This window comes from Macaca nemestrina, chromosome 10 (assembly GCF_043159975.1).
Source record: "Macaca nemestrina isolate mMacNem1 chromosome 10, mMacNem.hap1, whole genome shotgun sequence".
NCBI lineage: Eukaryota > Metazoa > Chordata > Mammalia > Primates > Cercopithecidae > Macaca > Macaca nemestrina.
Genome location: NC_092134.1, coordinates 78,976,510 through 78,991,749, shown reverse-complemented (window position 1 = coordinate 78,991,749; position 15,240 = coordinate 78,976,510). Strand labels below are relative to the sequence as shown.

Sequence of the window (15,240 nt, the reverse complement as noted above, 5' to 3'; positions counted from 1 at the left end):
TGCCTCAGCCTCCGAGTAGCTGGGACTACAGGTGCCCGCCACCACGCCCGGCTAGTTTTTTGTATTTTTAGTAGAGACGGGGTTTCACCATGTTAGCCAGGATGGTCTCGATCTGCTGACTTCGTGATCCACCCGCCTCGGCCTCCCAAAGTACTGGGATTACAGGCTTGAGCCACCGCGCCCGGCCTCAGTGGCTTCTTTAAGATTCTCAAATGCCTGGAAATTCTGAGAACACTGAGGCTGGATGCCTTGGTTTCAAGAAACAGACTCAGGTCTTGTTGGGCTGTAAAAAGCCTGGTTGGGTAGGGGTGGTGGAGGCTGAGGTGTCCATGAAATAAAACTTCCTAGGCCGGGCGCAGTGGCTCATGCCTATAATCCCAGCACTTTGGGAGGCCAAGGTGGGTGGATCACGAGGTCAGGAGTTCGAGACCAGCCTGGCCAACATGATGAAACCCTGTCTCTAGTAAAAATACAAAAATTAGCCAGGTGCGGTGGTGGGTGCCTGTAATCCCAGCTACTTGGGAAGCTGAGGCAGGAGAATTGCTTGAACCTGGGAGGCAGAGGTTGCAGTAAGCCGAGATTGCGCCATCACACTCCAGCCTGGGTGACAGAATGAGACTCCATCTCAAAAACAAAACAAAACAAAAACAAACAAGCAAATAAAGAAGTTGGATCTCACAGAGTGAAGGAAGGTGGGATATTTAGGAAAATTATGAAGCTGAAGGCGGGGATGGGGGGATTTCCAGAAGTAGAATAGGAGCCCAGTTATACCAGGATCCATTCTGTGTGTGTGTATGTGTATGTCTAATAGAGGGAAATTGGAAAGTACAGGAGTAGACCATCTGCACCCTCAGGCTCTGTTGCTGCTCTGACTCAGGTCTCTGCCTAGAGGAACTGAGGGCTCCATCATCTGTGAGTCACCTCCACCATCCCCAACCCCTGTCTGACCCAGGAGAAACCCCTGCTCTGCGTCCTATGCCTAAAATAAACCCAGACTCCTCTCCTTTTTCTATCCCCAGTTTGCACACAGCACAGGAGGGGTGGATGAAAGATGTTGACTAGGGTGACAAAAGCAGACATTAGCGATAAGATGCTTGGGTTCTTTTGTTGCTCCAGGACTCTGAACCCAGTGATTAAGACTGTGACTAGAGCCAGATGTGGTGGTTCACGCCTGTAATCTCAGCACTTTGGGAGGCTGAGGCGGGCAGATCACCTGAGGTCAGGAGTTTGAGACCAGCCTGGCTAACATGGTGAAACCCTGTCTCTACTAAAAATACAAAAAATTAGCTGGGTGTGGTGGCAGGAGCCTGTAATCCCAGCTACTCAGAAGTTTGAGGCAGGAAAATTGCTTGAACCCAGGAGGTGGAGGTGGCAGTGAGCTGAGATAGCACCACTGCACTCCAGCCTCGGCGACAGAGAGAGACTCAGACTCTTATGACTAGATACCTCTGTGGGGAAAAAACTGGGAGTTTTTCCAGGCGAGACTAGGTTGGGGAGGCACAGGGGGACAGGGACTAGGGGTGGGCACTGACAGGAGAGTGTCAGGAATCCAGATTAAGCAGATCAGTGGGAAGGAATTTCCCCCACTCTTGCTAATGTCTTCTCTTCCAAAAGTTCTTGAGTTTTTCTCAATTTATTTTTGGCATTTTTGGAGGCACCAGAATGCTACGGCAAAATGTAACAACCCCAGATATGAAGTTAAAAGGAAAACAAGATCCTCTGGGGTGTCCTAAACATTGACCTCATTTTATCTGCTCACTCAGGCCACCCCCATGTCTTTCCTTTCTCTCCCCTTTGCTGCCTTGTACCTACCTCTCGAGAGGAAAGGGGTGCCTGAAGCTTCTCAGCTCAAGGGCCTGGAAGTTAGAGGAGAGAACCATCCGGGGTGGGAGCTGTGGGTGGGAGTGTCAGCTTCCTGGGATGGCCTTCCCAGATGTAAGCACATCTGGAGCCCATCAGGAAGGGACCTGGAGCACCAGGATTCCCAGTGCACATCCGACTGGGGCTGTGAGGGGTTGAGGATGAGCCAGGCGTTTCCTCCCACCTCTACAAGTCCGACTGCCATTTCCAGCCCTCTCTTGGGAAGGATTATCAATCCCAGACAGAAAGGGCATCGGAAGAGGCTGGGGAGGAAGGCAGGAGGCCACAGATTGCACTCCAAACCCAGACATGCTATGTTACTAGCCTCAGCTCTTTCTGGCTTTATAGAGATAACAGCATCTCTGATCAGGTAGGAATCAGGGTGTGTGTGTGTGTTTGTAGAGCATAGTGTGCCATTAGTCCTTAACACAATGGCACAAAGTTGGGGATGGGGCCCAGCATGTCCCTCTCCTTGGTTTTCATAAGTCTTCCTCATGAGTTCTCTGGACCTCTAGCGCTCCTCATCTCTCTACCCCCAAACAAACACATACACTCCTTCCTTGGCTGCAAATTCCTCGCTGTCCATCATCACCTCACAATGAGCACATTTGTTTTCCAGGGATCATGTACAGGGCTAAGAAGAATAGGTCCATCCCCTTGCCTTTCTCTTCAGGGAGAGCTAACCTGTTAGGGTGCTGAACTAGGGAATAAGTGGGGTTTAAAGCAATTCCTGCAAAGGTTCCAGGTGTCCCCAGCAGCCAGTGCATAAAAGTAAAATGGAGAGTATTGGGCTGATATTTATGAGCCCGGTGACACAGAGCACTCCTGGGAAGCAGAGCCCCCTCCGTTTCTTCCAGAGCTATAACTTGAGGAGGCACAAAGCCTTAGAAGATTCTTAACCCCTGGACTCCAAGGTTGAGGCTTACTAAATTGAGATAATAGTATAAAAGAAGGTAATGTTGTATACAGTTTATACATTCACAATTCACAAGTGGTTACTTCTGGGTCTAATGTACAAAAATGTATTGAACTTCCTGCTTTACCTGTAGTAAGTAAGAATACCCACACCCCCCACCTCTGGCCTCAGTCCTTGATTGGATTCAAAGCCCTAAGGGAGAAGCCAAGAGGAGGAGCTTTCTGACCCTTCGGTTTATATTCCCTTCAACAGATGTCCAGCAGTTGGGATTTTGGATGCCTTCTTCCAGTCTCTAATCTACATGTGGCTAGAGGGTTCCAGATGATAGAATTGTGGAACTGGGAGGTAGGGTTAGGGCTTCCAGGTCTCTCAGATAGAAAAGGGGTGTGTGATGAGATTGACCTGGAAAGAAGAGAAGTTTGGGGTTTGATTAAAGAGCTGCGTGCCTAGGAACAGGAACAGTGGAATGGTACTCCAAGCTTTCACCTCTAGGGAGAGCGGCCCTCCCTTCAGGCCACACTCTTCCACCCAGTCGGCCACAGCTGGCCACACCCCCACAGCTGGCTGGGAAATCTCAACTCTACCCCTCTCTAGAAGCCGATTGCTTACAGATGTTCTAGGAAGGGGGGGTTGTTGAGAGGAGGAAGGGCAGGATAGGGGTAAAGGGAAGGAAAACTCAAGGAAGGAGGGAAGACTCACTGAAGGGAGAGAGGAAGTTGTGGTCAGGTGGGGAAGCCTGTCAGATGGTGAAGAAGTCAGAGAGAAAGAAACAGTTGAAGAAAGAACGAGAGAAAATGAAAAAAAAGGGTCTCATTTTCCCCTGAAATCCACCCTACTCTTTGCGGGCAAATTAATCTTCCTAAACTAAGGCTCTGATGATGTTACTTCTCAGATCAAAACCTTTCGTGTTGGCCAGGTGCGGTCGCGCAAGCCTGTAATCTCAGCACTTTGGGAGGCCGAGACGGGCGGATCACAAGGTCAGGAGATCGAGACCATCCTGGCTAACACCGTGAAACCCTGTCTCTACTAAAAAATACAAAAACTAGCTGGGCGAGGTGGTGGGTGCCTGTAGTCCCAGCTACTCGGGAGGCTGAGGCAGGAGAATGGCGTGAACCTGGGAGACAGAGTTTGCAGTGAGCTGAGATCCCGCCACTGCACTCCAGCCCGGGCAAGAGAGCGAGACTCCGTCTCAAAAAAACAAAAAACAAAAAACAAAAAAAAAACCAAAACCTTTCGTGGCTCCAACATTTTAACTAATAAAGATCTCAGTCTGCTCTAAGTTCCTAGAATTGTGTAAGGGACATTAATTAATAAATGCCATTGATCTAAGTAGTATACATTTTGAATGCTTACTATGTATAAAGCTCTGTGGGTTATGCTGGGGAGAATAAGGAGGGAGAAGAAGGGGGAAATGGGTTAGGTTGGAGACATAAATAAGAGCAAAGACGTAGACAGAGAGGGTTTAGAGAGAGGAAAAGACAGAGTGGCTAGGGATTGGTGAAGGAGAAGTGGGTGGAGGAACCAGGAAGGAGGATCCTAGAAAGATGGTAGGTGAGAGGAAAGGAGACAGGAAAGGGGAAGCACACAACAGAGAGGAGGGATAGAGGGAAAGGAACGTGAGGAGAGGGAGGGCAGGGGTGCAGAGTCACGGAGAGTGGGAAATAGACTTTGGAAGACTGGATTAAGGGACTCATCCTTTCCTCCTGCCAGGTCAGGAGTTCTTCATTGGCCGATGAGAGGTAGTGTGGAACACCGGTCTGTTCCTTCCTCTGCCACCCCCAGCTTTCCATTTAGGACACAGCTTTCTATGTCTTTTGTCATTTTGGGGTCATTGAGTTGAATCTACTCTTTCTTGAGTTCCCCACCCTCCCCCTCCCACCCCTGGGAAGATGACTTTCTGAAGTGACTTTCTGAAGTCATCTTCCCCCACTTCTTACACTGCAAGCTAGTCTCCCTTGTCTTTTTTGGTCTATCTTTGGATTTATTTCCCTGAAGTGGGTATGCAGGAATGAAGCAGACTAGAGGTGCTTCCAGATCTGTTCTGCCCTTCATCAGTGTCCACCCTTCCCCTCTGAACCAGTCCAAGACTGCGACATTTGTGTCAGAAGTCCCTTTGGCCCCTTTCCTGCTCCTGAATCCCTGGAGTGGTATTTGGAGGTGGGAGGAGGGGTAAGGTCCGAAGTGGAAAGTCTGACGCTGAGTCCAGGCCCCCAGCCCCACTCAGACTGGCTGAGCTCATCTCTCCAAGCAACCGCAGCTGGACATTTTCCATGTGATCACCTCAGGGAGGGGGGCTGGGTTCCAGAAACGCAGACAGAGCTGACTATCACAGCTTAGGAACAGAGCACCCTCAGGTGCCGCCTCTCCACCTTCTCCTGTGTTCTGCATGGGAAAGCCCTGGGAGAGTAGCAAGGAAAGGAGAAACAGGTCTGGAGAAGGGCCAAACCTGGAATATATTTTGGGTCCAAGTTGGCCCAGGTTTCTACATCTTTCTCATGTTCACCATTTGTGCCGGCCAGGCTGGGAAAAGATCCTGTGTGATGTGAATGTGCCTGTGAGGTGAAAACCTCCTTCTGTGTGTGTGTATGGTCTGAAAATCTGAACATGTATTTTGTGTTGGTGTATTTGCATGGGTGTACTGTATCCTGAGCTGTCAATCGGCTAAAGCTGGGGTGCGTGTGTGTGAGGTGTGATTGCCCCTGCTCTCATACTAGTGCAGTGGGAGGTGAGATAGCAGTTTGGGGAAGAGGGCTGCCTGTTCTTAAAACTCTCCCAACCCTCCCCACCACCACGTCCCTTCCCAAACTCATGGTGTTCTCTTTCAACTGCAGATACTGGAGGGCCAGAGAAAGCAAGCTTGAAACAGAGAGGAATGGGTCACTTTGGTAGAGGAAATTGGGGTAAGGGGGCTTCTGGAACTGGCTGACACGGGAGTGATCATCTAGCTATGATACAGGAGCTGCTTTGAGAATAGCCCTGGCCTCTGCCATGAAGGCTGCTGAGCTGGAAGCTTTAGAGGGCATTTCGTGTGGGTCTCTGCTCTCCTTTCCCCACTCCCCCTGGGCCTGAGATGTCTGGACAGGCTGGAGGAGGTTGGTGGGGAGGCAGGGAAGGGGATGGGCAGGAAGCACTTGGCTGTTTGTTCCCTCTCTTTCCTGACTCCTTTGTGGCAGCAGGCTGGCTTCCTTCCTTCTCTCAGCATCTTGGCTCCCGGCTCATTTCCGCTCTTATGCCCTTAGTCTAGCTCTCAGTCTTGCACAGGGGAGTTTTTCCAAGCCGGGTCTTCTGGGCACAGGGACTCCTAGATAAGTGGGGTAGGGGCTGAGGAATGCAAATGAGATGTCAGTGTGCCCTTCCCTCAGCCCATTCAAAGTCTGTAGCCCTGGATTGAATGAACTGGAGGAGAAGCTTATTTGCCAGGGGATGGGAAGCAGAAACCCAGGTGTTTGGTTACCTGGGGCCTGCCTCTCCTTCAGCCTGAGATGTGGAGAGAGCAGGGCTGGAAAGGCTCCCTACCCCCACCTCAGCCTCGCTTCCCTCTCTTCGTCCCTACTTGGCTGTCCTTGCTTCAGTCTGCCCCTGCCCCACCTCCCACCTCCAGCTACTGCCCTACAAGTCAAGGAATGTAAGTTTTATTTCTCACCCTCTCATTGATTAGTCATGGGCACCCCGATCCCCACGGGAACCGTTACTCACCCTTGGGCCCCCCCTCATCAGCAGTCTCCCCAGAACTGGCTGAATTCCTGTAGGAGGAGTTCACAGCCAGCCGTTGGACTTGGGGGGAGGTAGTGGGGGTTGTGGGTGGTGGGCAGTGTCCTAGAGACAGCCACTTTTGGAACAGTGGTTTGACCTTATTATGGCCCGGAAGCATGAGTCTCTCCCTCCTCCCAGCACACACATATATACACGGAGACGTTGCACTCCTGCTTCTAGCTACTTTAATCACCATGGGTATTTTGTCAGAAGAGGTGAGGTTGGGGTAGGGAAAGTGTCCTGTGACTGTCTGGAGAAGGGCCCAAAGCAACTGAATATTTAGTCTCTTCACTGGTGCTGGCTTTGGGGGCCAGGACTAGGGCCTGGGGCCTGCTCTTTGGACTTGGCTGAGTGCCCAGGCCTGGCCTCTGTCTCCCAGAATCAGACGGGGGCCTTTCCCAATAAGGAGCTTCCCAACTCTGGGTCCACTTCCCTGTTGCCCCCACCCCTTCTCCCCTCTAACAGCTCTTCTGCCCTAAAATGGCCACGTTTTTTCTTTCTTCTTCCCTCCCCTACACCCAGGTTTGGGCCCCAGGGGTAGAGCTGGGGGTTGGCTAAGGGTAAGACTGTACAGGGGCCAGATGGGCAGGTTTGGAGAAGGGTAATGAGATCCCAGGAAGAGAGAGGAACCATGCCACATGGCTCAAGTATGTATGGGGGGTGGAGGTGGAGGCACAGCTTCCTGGAGTTATTGTCTCTCCTATAATAATAATAGCTTATGCTTTATGCTACATAGTATGCATTCTAAGAGCTTGTATGTATTAACTTGTTTAATTGGCACTGCCCCTCTATCAGGGAGGTACTATTGACCTATTCCATAAAATGAGGAAACTGAGGCACAAACTTGCCCAAGGTAAGCAGAAAAGCTGGGATTCAAACCCAAGCAATCTGGCTTTACTTTAGGAAAGACCAGTCCACTAGGTTTATCTTTGGAATGCTAGAGACTCACTGGCAAAGGCAAAAGGAATGCCTTTATGAGGCTTATGGGGTGGTCATGCTCACAGAAGCTGCTGGTCAAGTGTACCCCACTTTGGACCTAGGTGTTGGATTCAGACTAAACACTTTCAAAGAAAGCCATTGACCCATTCTTCTTTTCCTTTTTAAACTAATTCTTTGTTTGTTTGTAGGAACAGGGTCTCACTATGTTTGCCTAGGCTGGTCTCGAACTCCTCGGCTCAAGTGATCCTCCTGCCTTGGCCTCCTAAAGTGTTGGGATTACAGGAATGAGCCACTGTGCTCAGCAACAAATTCACTTTTTAAAAACAAATCTAGGCCAGGCGCGGTGGCTCACACCTGTAATCCCAGCACTTTGGGAGGCCAAGGCGGGTGGATTGCCTGAGTTCAGGAGTTTGAGACCAGCCTGGGCAACATGGTGAAACCTCGTCTCTACTAAAATACAAAAAATTAGCTGGGTGTGGCGGCGGGCGCCTGTAGTCCCAGCTACTCGGGAGGCTGAGGCAGGAGAATGGCGTAAACCCGGGACGCGGAGCTTGCAGTGAGCTGAGATTGTGCCACTGCACTCCAGCCTGGGAGACAGAGTGAGACTCCGTCTCAAAAAAACAAAACAAAACAAAAAAACAAACACAAAAAACCCCCCAAATCTATTGATCTATTGTTGATGTGCAAATGACATACACGTTAGCACAGAAGCCATCTAAGTGTGACTGGAGGTGGAGGAAGGGAAGAATGCAAGAAAGGGCAGATATAAGGATTAGAGAAGACCCGGGAAAATAAGGAAGAAGCCAGTAAGCTTGTATGTGGAGGGACTTACTTGAGCCTTTCTCCAGCTTTTGCTCATGTTTTAGGTAGTTAAAAATAGTGACTTATTCTACTCACTGAGAGAGAGAAATGAAGAAGGGGATGAGAATTCTTTTTCCCTTGAAAGCACACAGGGACTCCCTGGGCTGAATCCAGGTACTTGACTTGGAAGTTCCAACTTGAGCAAGTCTGCCCTTCTTTGGCTTTCAATTTTGTCTTTCCTAAATCAAAGAAATTGGGCTAGGTGAGCCTTGAGGTTCCATCTTACCCCAACACATTCAGATTCTCATACAGGAACTCCGGGGAAAACCAGGGTTGGGGCTGGAGTCCTTGTGTGGGGGCTAGGAATAAACAAATAATTGGTAACCAGGATGAGCTCAGTGATCTAGGGGAAAGGCTCTGTAGGGGGTGATGGGAAGGAAGCCAGGGAAGGAGAGGCCAGACCCCAGAAAACTGAATGGAGCATGGATTCATTCATTCATGCAACCATGTACTTTCAGAAACTAAAACCTAGGAATCTGAGCTTCCCATCCAACAAGGTTATAATAAGCCCATGGGCTCTAGATGCCTAGGAAGGGCAAACTCCCAGTTCCCTCCCCAATTTTTGAGATATTACAGGAGAAAACAGCTAATAGTTATCCAGTACCACGTATAGATCTAAGCATTTTACATATGTGACCTCATTTAACCTCAAAATAATCCTATGAAGCAGCATTTTGTATCTTTCAAATTGATTTCCTCATTTAATCCTCCTCAACTATTCTCTAAAGTTAACAAGGGCATTTGATTGATGAGGAATCTTTAAAAGTGAGAAAAGAAGAAACTAGATTTGTAGTAGGATTTTCTAAGTGGTAAAGGTGGGAGCCCCTGGAAGGAGTTAGAGGGCTCTCACTTCCTAGCAAGGTATTTTCTGACTCTAGGCTTCCCGATTGTGGGGGGTGGGAGAGTGCTTTCCAGCTCTTGACAAATGGCAGATAAAGATATGCATCAAGTTACTGATCAGGAGCAAGAAAATGGCACTCTGATGTCTTTGAGAATGTTTATAAGAAGTCTCTAGACATAGAAACAATCACAGGATTGAGGATTACCTTAAATCTGCAAAGAGAGCTTGAGAGGCCAGAGGTAGAATTCTGAGTGAGTTAGCTCCCCTTTGTTTCTACCAACTACTGGTCAACAGCAGGAGAGAAGGAAATTAGATATATGGAGGGATTTACCTATTGTTTGGGGCTGATAGAATCCTGCCTCCTGTGGGTAATAGTGAAGTTAATTCTTCTATCACTGTAATCAGCAGGAGCTACAGGTGTGAGTGGTAGTGTTAGTGGAGAGGGGGGATGGTAGTGAGGATGGGGTTGCCTGGAAGACCTCTGACCAGCTAGAAGAGTCTGAGATTTTGAGAGGGAGGAGAGAATTTGCCAGACGGGTACTTGCGGGGAGGGTCCAAGTGTTTGGGCTCCAGCCTGGGGTGAAGTCAGAGACATAAATCACACCTCCCAACTGCCTGTTTCCGCTTTGAGCTCAGTTCCCAGCCAAAAGCCCAGCTAGCCTGCCAGAGGAGTGAGCGCGTGGATGGGGGAGGGGCCAAAGAGCTGGAAGCTGGTGATTGGGAATGGGCGTCATCAGCTGGGAATCTGGTCTCATCAGGGTCATGAAATGGACTCAAAGCCAGGGCTGGTAGAGCAGGGAGCCCAGGGATTTCAACAGAACTGCTCTGTAGATGCCTCATGCCACGCGAGACACACCCACAACCACACCCTGTTTGCTGACTTCTCTCCCACACATAAAAACCACTGGGACATGCCTAGAGGCACAGACACCTACACAGACACACCCCCGCCCCCATCCAGCTGTTGCTCACTTGTGCCAGAAAACTCTACGTCTTCTGGATAAGTAGAACTAGGAGAAATGAGTGAGGGTTGAGAGATAAGGAGGATCCTGATCTTCGTTAAGATCTGGAAACACTTTTCTCTAGTAATCTTAAAGGCCTGCTCTGTGTTATCTTTTTGCCCTTCCCCACTGGGGATGGGTCTGGGTGATTTCCCTTCTCACTTTAGGAGAACCTCAGTGGTCTGTCGTCCTCTTGGTGGGTAGTGCCTCCTAATCACAGTGATGGCAGAACAGGAGGCAAGAGATTGAGTGTGCATGTTGGGCGGGGTAGGTGTTTGAGGGCAGGAAGTCCAGAAAGCCACTCAGACAATGGCCTTTTCCGCGCGCTTGGGTCCAGGCTGCTGGATCCTGTCTGACCCTAACAGCACCTCCTATTTTTCCCTCTGGTTAGCTTCCCACTCATACTCATTTCGGGGCATATAGGAGAGGCAGGATTCCTTTGGAGGAAAGGTGTCCTGTCCATCAGTCCTTTTCCAGGCAACTGTTCTGGGTTGACCACAAGGATTTGGGGGCATAAGTAACCTTATCAAGCCTGGGACCACCCCACCCATGCCTAGTGTCCTCTTAAATGTAGCATTTGTTATGGCCCCTACATGGTACAGCTGTAAGCACTTTGACATCTTAAGGGAATCATGAGGCTTTAATTTTGGGCTAAGTTTGTCCCATTTTGTTTTCTGAATTGTCTGTATCCTATCAGACTGGAAACTTGAATAAAGCAAAGATTGTGTCTGTCAATTGGTACAGCCCTGGACCAGCATTAGGAAAATAATATATGTCTTTTGATATTCAAGGTGACAATATGATTACACTGAAGAGAGAAGATGTTGGGAATGCTGGGATATATTTTTTCCTAGAAAAGTGAGGGTAGGTCACAGCTACCATGGCCACTTAAATGGGGGTAAACTGACCCTGAGGTCTCCAATCTCTCCATTCTCCTGACCTGTACTGGGGAGAACCAGAAAGCTTCTTTCAAATACACCTTCTACTTTAGTCATTTGGGTCTCAGTGTCTCAGCACTGTCTCACTAATGTGCCCATTTTGTCTTCAGCTTTGCGCCTGTGATTTCAGTGTCTGGAATGCATTGTCCTCTGTATTGGTCATCAAGGCCCATCCAAGCAAGCCCTGCATAAGCTTCCCCATCTCATTCTTTATTTTATTTTAAAATATTTATTTATTTATTTGAGATGAAGTCTTGCTCTGTTACCCAGTCTGGAGTGCAGTGGCATGATCTTGGCTCACTGCAACCTCCGCCTCCTAGTGATTCTCCTGCCTCAGCCTCCTGAATAGCTGGGATTACAGGCGCCCACCACCAGGTCTGGCCAATTTTTATATTTTCAGTAGAGACGGGGTTTTACCATGTTGGCCAGGCTGGTCTTGAACTCCTGACCTCAAGTGATCTGCCTGCCTTGGCCTTCCAAAGTGCTGGGATGACAGGCGTGAGCCACTGAGCCCGGCCTTCCCCAGCTCATTCTAAATCTCGGCAATGTGCCACTCTTCTGAAGTCCTAGGCTTATAGTCTGGAGTACATGGTCTAGCACTTAATTATCCAGGGTATTAATGAAGTCCTTGGATAATTTAGAAATTGAATACATTTGGATGCACCTATGATAGAAGCAACTCTAAATATTTTATGAAAGCATATTCCATAGAATTTTTTTTTTTTTTAGACTGAGTCTTGCTGTGTTGTCCAGGCTGGAGTGCAATGGCGTGATCTTGGCTCACTGCAACCACTGCCTGCCAGGTTCAAGCGATTCTTCTGCCTCAGTCTCCTGAGTAGCTGGGATTACAGGCATGCGCCACCACCCCCAGCTAATTTTTGTATTTTTAGTAGAGACGGGGTTCCACCATGTTGGTCAGGTTGGTCTCGAACTCCTGACCTTGTGATCTGCCTGGGTCAGCCTCCCAAAGTGCTGGGATTACAGACATGAGCCACTGCGCCTGGCCAGAATTTTTAATGATAATGTTTGCTTTTTGTTAATGTGCTTTTATTTTGCACAGGGAAGTCATCTGAAAAGACTTGAGTTTGAATGTTGCCTTCCTTACTTAATAGATATGTAACCTTGGCAAGTTACTTAATCTCCTTGGGTCTCAATATCTTAATCTGTAAAATGGTAGTAATATCTTTCTCATAGATTTGTTGGGATAATGAAACTAATATGCTATATGTATGGTTACAGTACTTGGTTGTAAATATTAAAGCCTCATTCAGTCTGTTTGATAAATCTGAAATCTATTTAAACTCTGATGTGCTCTCTGTAATACTGTTTTTTTGTTTTTTTTTTTTTTGAGATGGAGTCTCACTCTGTCGCCCAGGCTGGAGTGCAGTGGTGTGATCTTGGCTCACTGCAACCTCCACCTCCTGGGGTTCAAGTGATTCTCGTGCCTCAGCCTCCTGAGTAGCTGGGATTGAATGTAATGTATTTTATAGATCAAGTCCCAGCACAAACACTAATTCCTCCAAGAAGCCTTCATTAATCCCCCACCCAGTACTCCTGATTTCACTAGTCACAGCACCTACCCCACTATATTGTATCTTCCTGTTTGTCTCTCCTTTTAGACTTAAGTTCTGTGAGGTAAGGATCCTGTTTACTTCTGTTTTTCCACTGCCAAGCACATTACCTGGATAAACAAATATTTGAATAAGTTGAGCCTATTTTTAAAGCAATGGTAAACATAACACAGCAACATTACAAAACTAATTTCTGAATTGTATGACATTGTTTTTTACAAGGTGGTCTTCTAGCAAGATAGCATTTCTTACTATCATGTTTTTAATGTGCATCTAATTACTGAATTGGATCCAGAGATGTGGTCCAATTACTTGTTAACTTTTGTCACCTGACCTGTCCCCACAACTTATATTTTGTAAGTGTGGCAGAGACCACTAATTCTCATGGTCCTGTCTCTTCTTCCTTTTAATAGCATGACTCTGCTACCCTGCTCTCCACACAGTAAATCTTAGCAGGGTGCATGGCTGCCAGCTAGATACTACACTGTCCAGCCTCTCTTGCAATTAGAGGTGGTCCCATAACTATGTTCTGGTCAATGGAATGTGAGTGAAGCAATGTGTGTAACTTCTGGGTCATGTCTTTAAAAAGGAAAGGTAGTTGCTCTCTCACTCTTTCATCCTTCTGCTTGCTATGACATGGTGACACATTAAGCAGCCACCATGGACCCAGAGATGCAAGCCTTTTCTATCAAAGACCATCTACTCCATATATCTCTGTACTAGTACTTTATTTGAAGTAAGAGGCTCACTATATTTGTGGGTTTCTTTGTTGTAGCAGCATGGCTGATATCCTTTGAATGAAAATTAAGATAACCATATAATTCATTAAATCCCTTAGCCTACTCTGAAGAATGTTTTCAAGGAGCGCAAAATAAAAACCAAGTTTCAATGAAAATAGAGTTTACTGAAGTCACTTATTCAATGGCATTTTGTGAAAAACTATGAAATTTATTCTATCATGAGCATATTCAAAGTTCTAGGTTTATAAACATAGTAGCTCTTCTATTTAGCATTGCTTTTTAGCATAACTTTGAAATCCCAGATAGATTATGTGGTAGCCTCCAAGATGGCCTCATTGACCTTCCTCTCTTGGTATTCTTGCCCTTTCTGTTTTCCCTTCCTATGCTGAATGACGGCTGGCCCATGTAACCAACACAATACTGTGGAAGTGACATGTGTAACATTTAACACGAAATCATAAGAGACATTGCAGTTTCCACCATGGTCTCTCTCGGATCTCTTGCCAGCCACCAAGCAGCCAGCAAGCAGCCCTATGGAGAGGCCAATGTGGAGAGAAACTGAGGCCTTCCACCAAAAGCCAGCACCAACTTGCCATCCATGTGTGTGAACCTGCTTGCAGTACAGAGTGGTCAACCCCAGTCAAGCTTTCAGATAACTACAGCCCTAGCTGACATCTTGACTACAGCTTCAAGAGCGATATCAAGGCAGAACGGCTTCGCTAAACTGCCCTTGAATTCCTGACCCACAGAAACTGAGAGAGAGAATAAATGTTTATTGTTATTTCAAGTGACTACATTCTGGGGGTAACTTCTTATGTATAGATAACATATACTATAAATTTCTTGAAAGTAAGATTCATGACTTATACTTATTTTACCTCAAGTTATTGTTATCAACTACTCTCCCACCCCTAACCTAGGTGATTAGAGCATACTACAACATCTGATACATGAGATGTGAAATGATATTCTCTTTGAAATTCAGCATAGGTTAACTCAGTGAGAGAAAACAACATATTAATTAGTCTGACTAGCTTTTCCTCCCTGAGGGCATTTAAGATTTCTCAGGGTGGAGGTGAGGAGAAGTGGTAGAACTCAGGTCTCAGATGAGTATTGTTACTTGTCATACTGGAATCTCCCCAAATTCTCTGTTGTCAGTAGTTAAGTTGAATATTTTCTTCAGACTGAGCGTGTATGAAAGCTCTGGTAAATGGAATGTTTCCAATATCCTATGGAAACTCACCTGGGCAAAGGAAGTGAATCAATGTCTGGAAGGAAAGTAAAGGCATTCCTCTCTTCACAGGATAAATTCAGGGACAGGTCCTTTACTGGGGACCAGGTGAAAACTGCACAGGCAGGAAGAACTAACAGTCAGCCCACTGTGAATATAAAGGGGCAGGAAGAGACTAGTGAGGAAGGGCAGCAGCTGCTGCTGCTGCTGGTGGTGGGGTTGGGTGGGCAGTGGAGCAGAGATCAGAGACAGATTGGCTTTAGACCCAAAATTTATCTACATATACTTAAAGGTAGGATCTTACTCTATTACTCAGGCTGAAGTGCAGTGGCCTGATCATAGCTCACTGCAACCTCAAACTCCTGGGCTCATACCATCCTCTCACTTAGGCCTCCTGAGTAGGTGGGACTACAGGCATGTACCACTGTACCTGGCTAATTTTATTTTATTTTATTTTATTTTTTTTGAGATGGAGTTTCACTCTTGTCTCCCAGGCTGGAGTGCAATGGCATGATCTTGGCTCACTGTAACCTCCACCTCCCGGGTTCAAGCCATTCTCCTGCCTCAGCCTCCAGGGTAGCTGAGATTA

At 47.4% G+C, this 15,240-nt stretch overlaps 1 long non-coding RNA gene across 1 annotated transcript; it reads right to left on the bottom strand.

Moving 5' to 3' along the window:
• Nucleotides 1-8,396: 8,396 nt before the first annotated feature.
• LOC139356745 (uncharacterized) lies at nucleotides 8,397-14,795 on the bottom strand. Its single transcript, XR_011609121.1, has 3 exons — nucleotides 14,664-14,795; nucleotides 12,690-12,790; nucleotides 8,397-8,508 (listed from the first exon to the last, which is right to left on the bottom strand). It is a non-coding gene; the product is annotated as an uncharacterized lncRNA (long non-coding RNA).
• Between the last annotated feature and the right edge of the window lie 445 nt (nucleotides 14,796-15,240).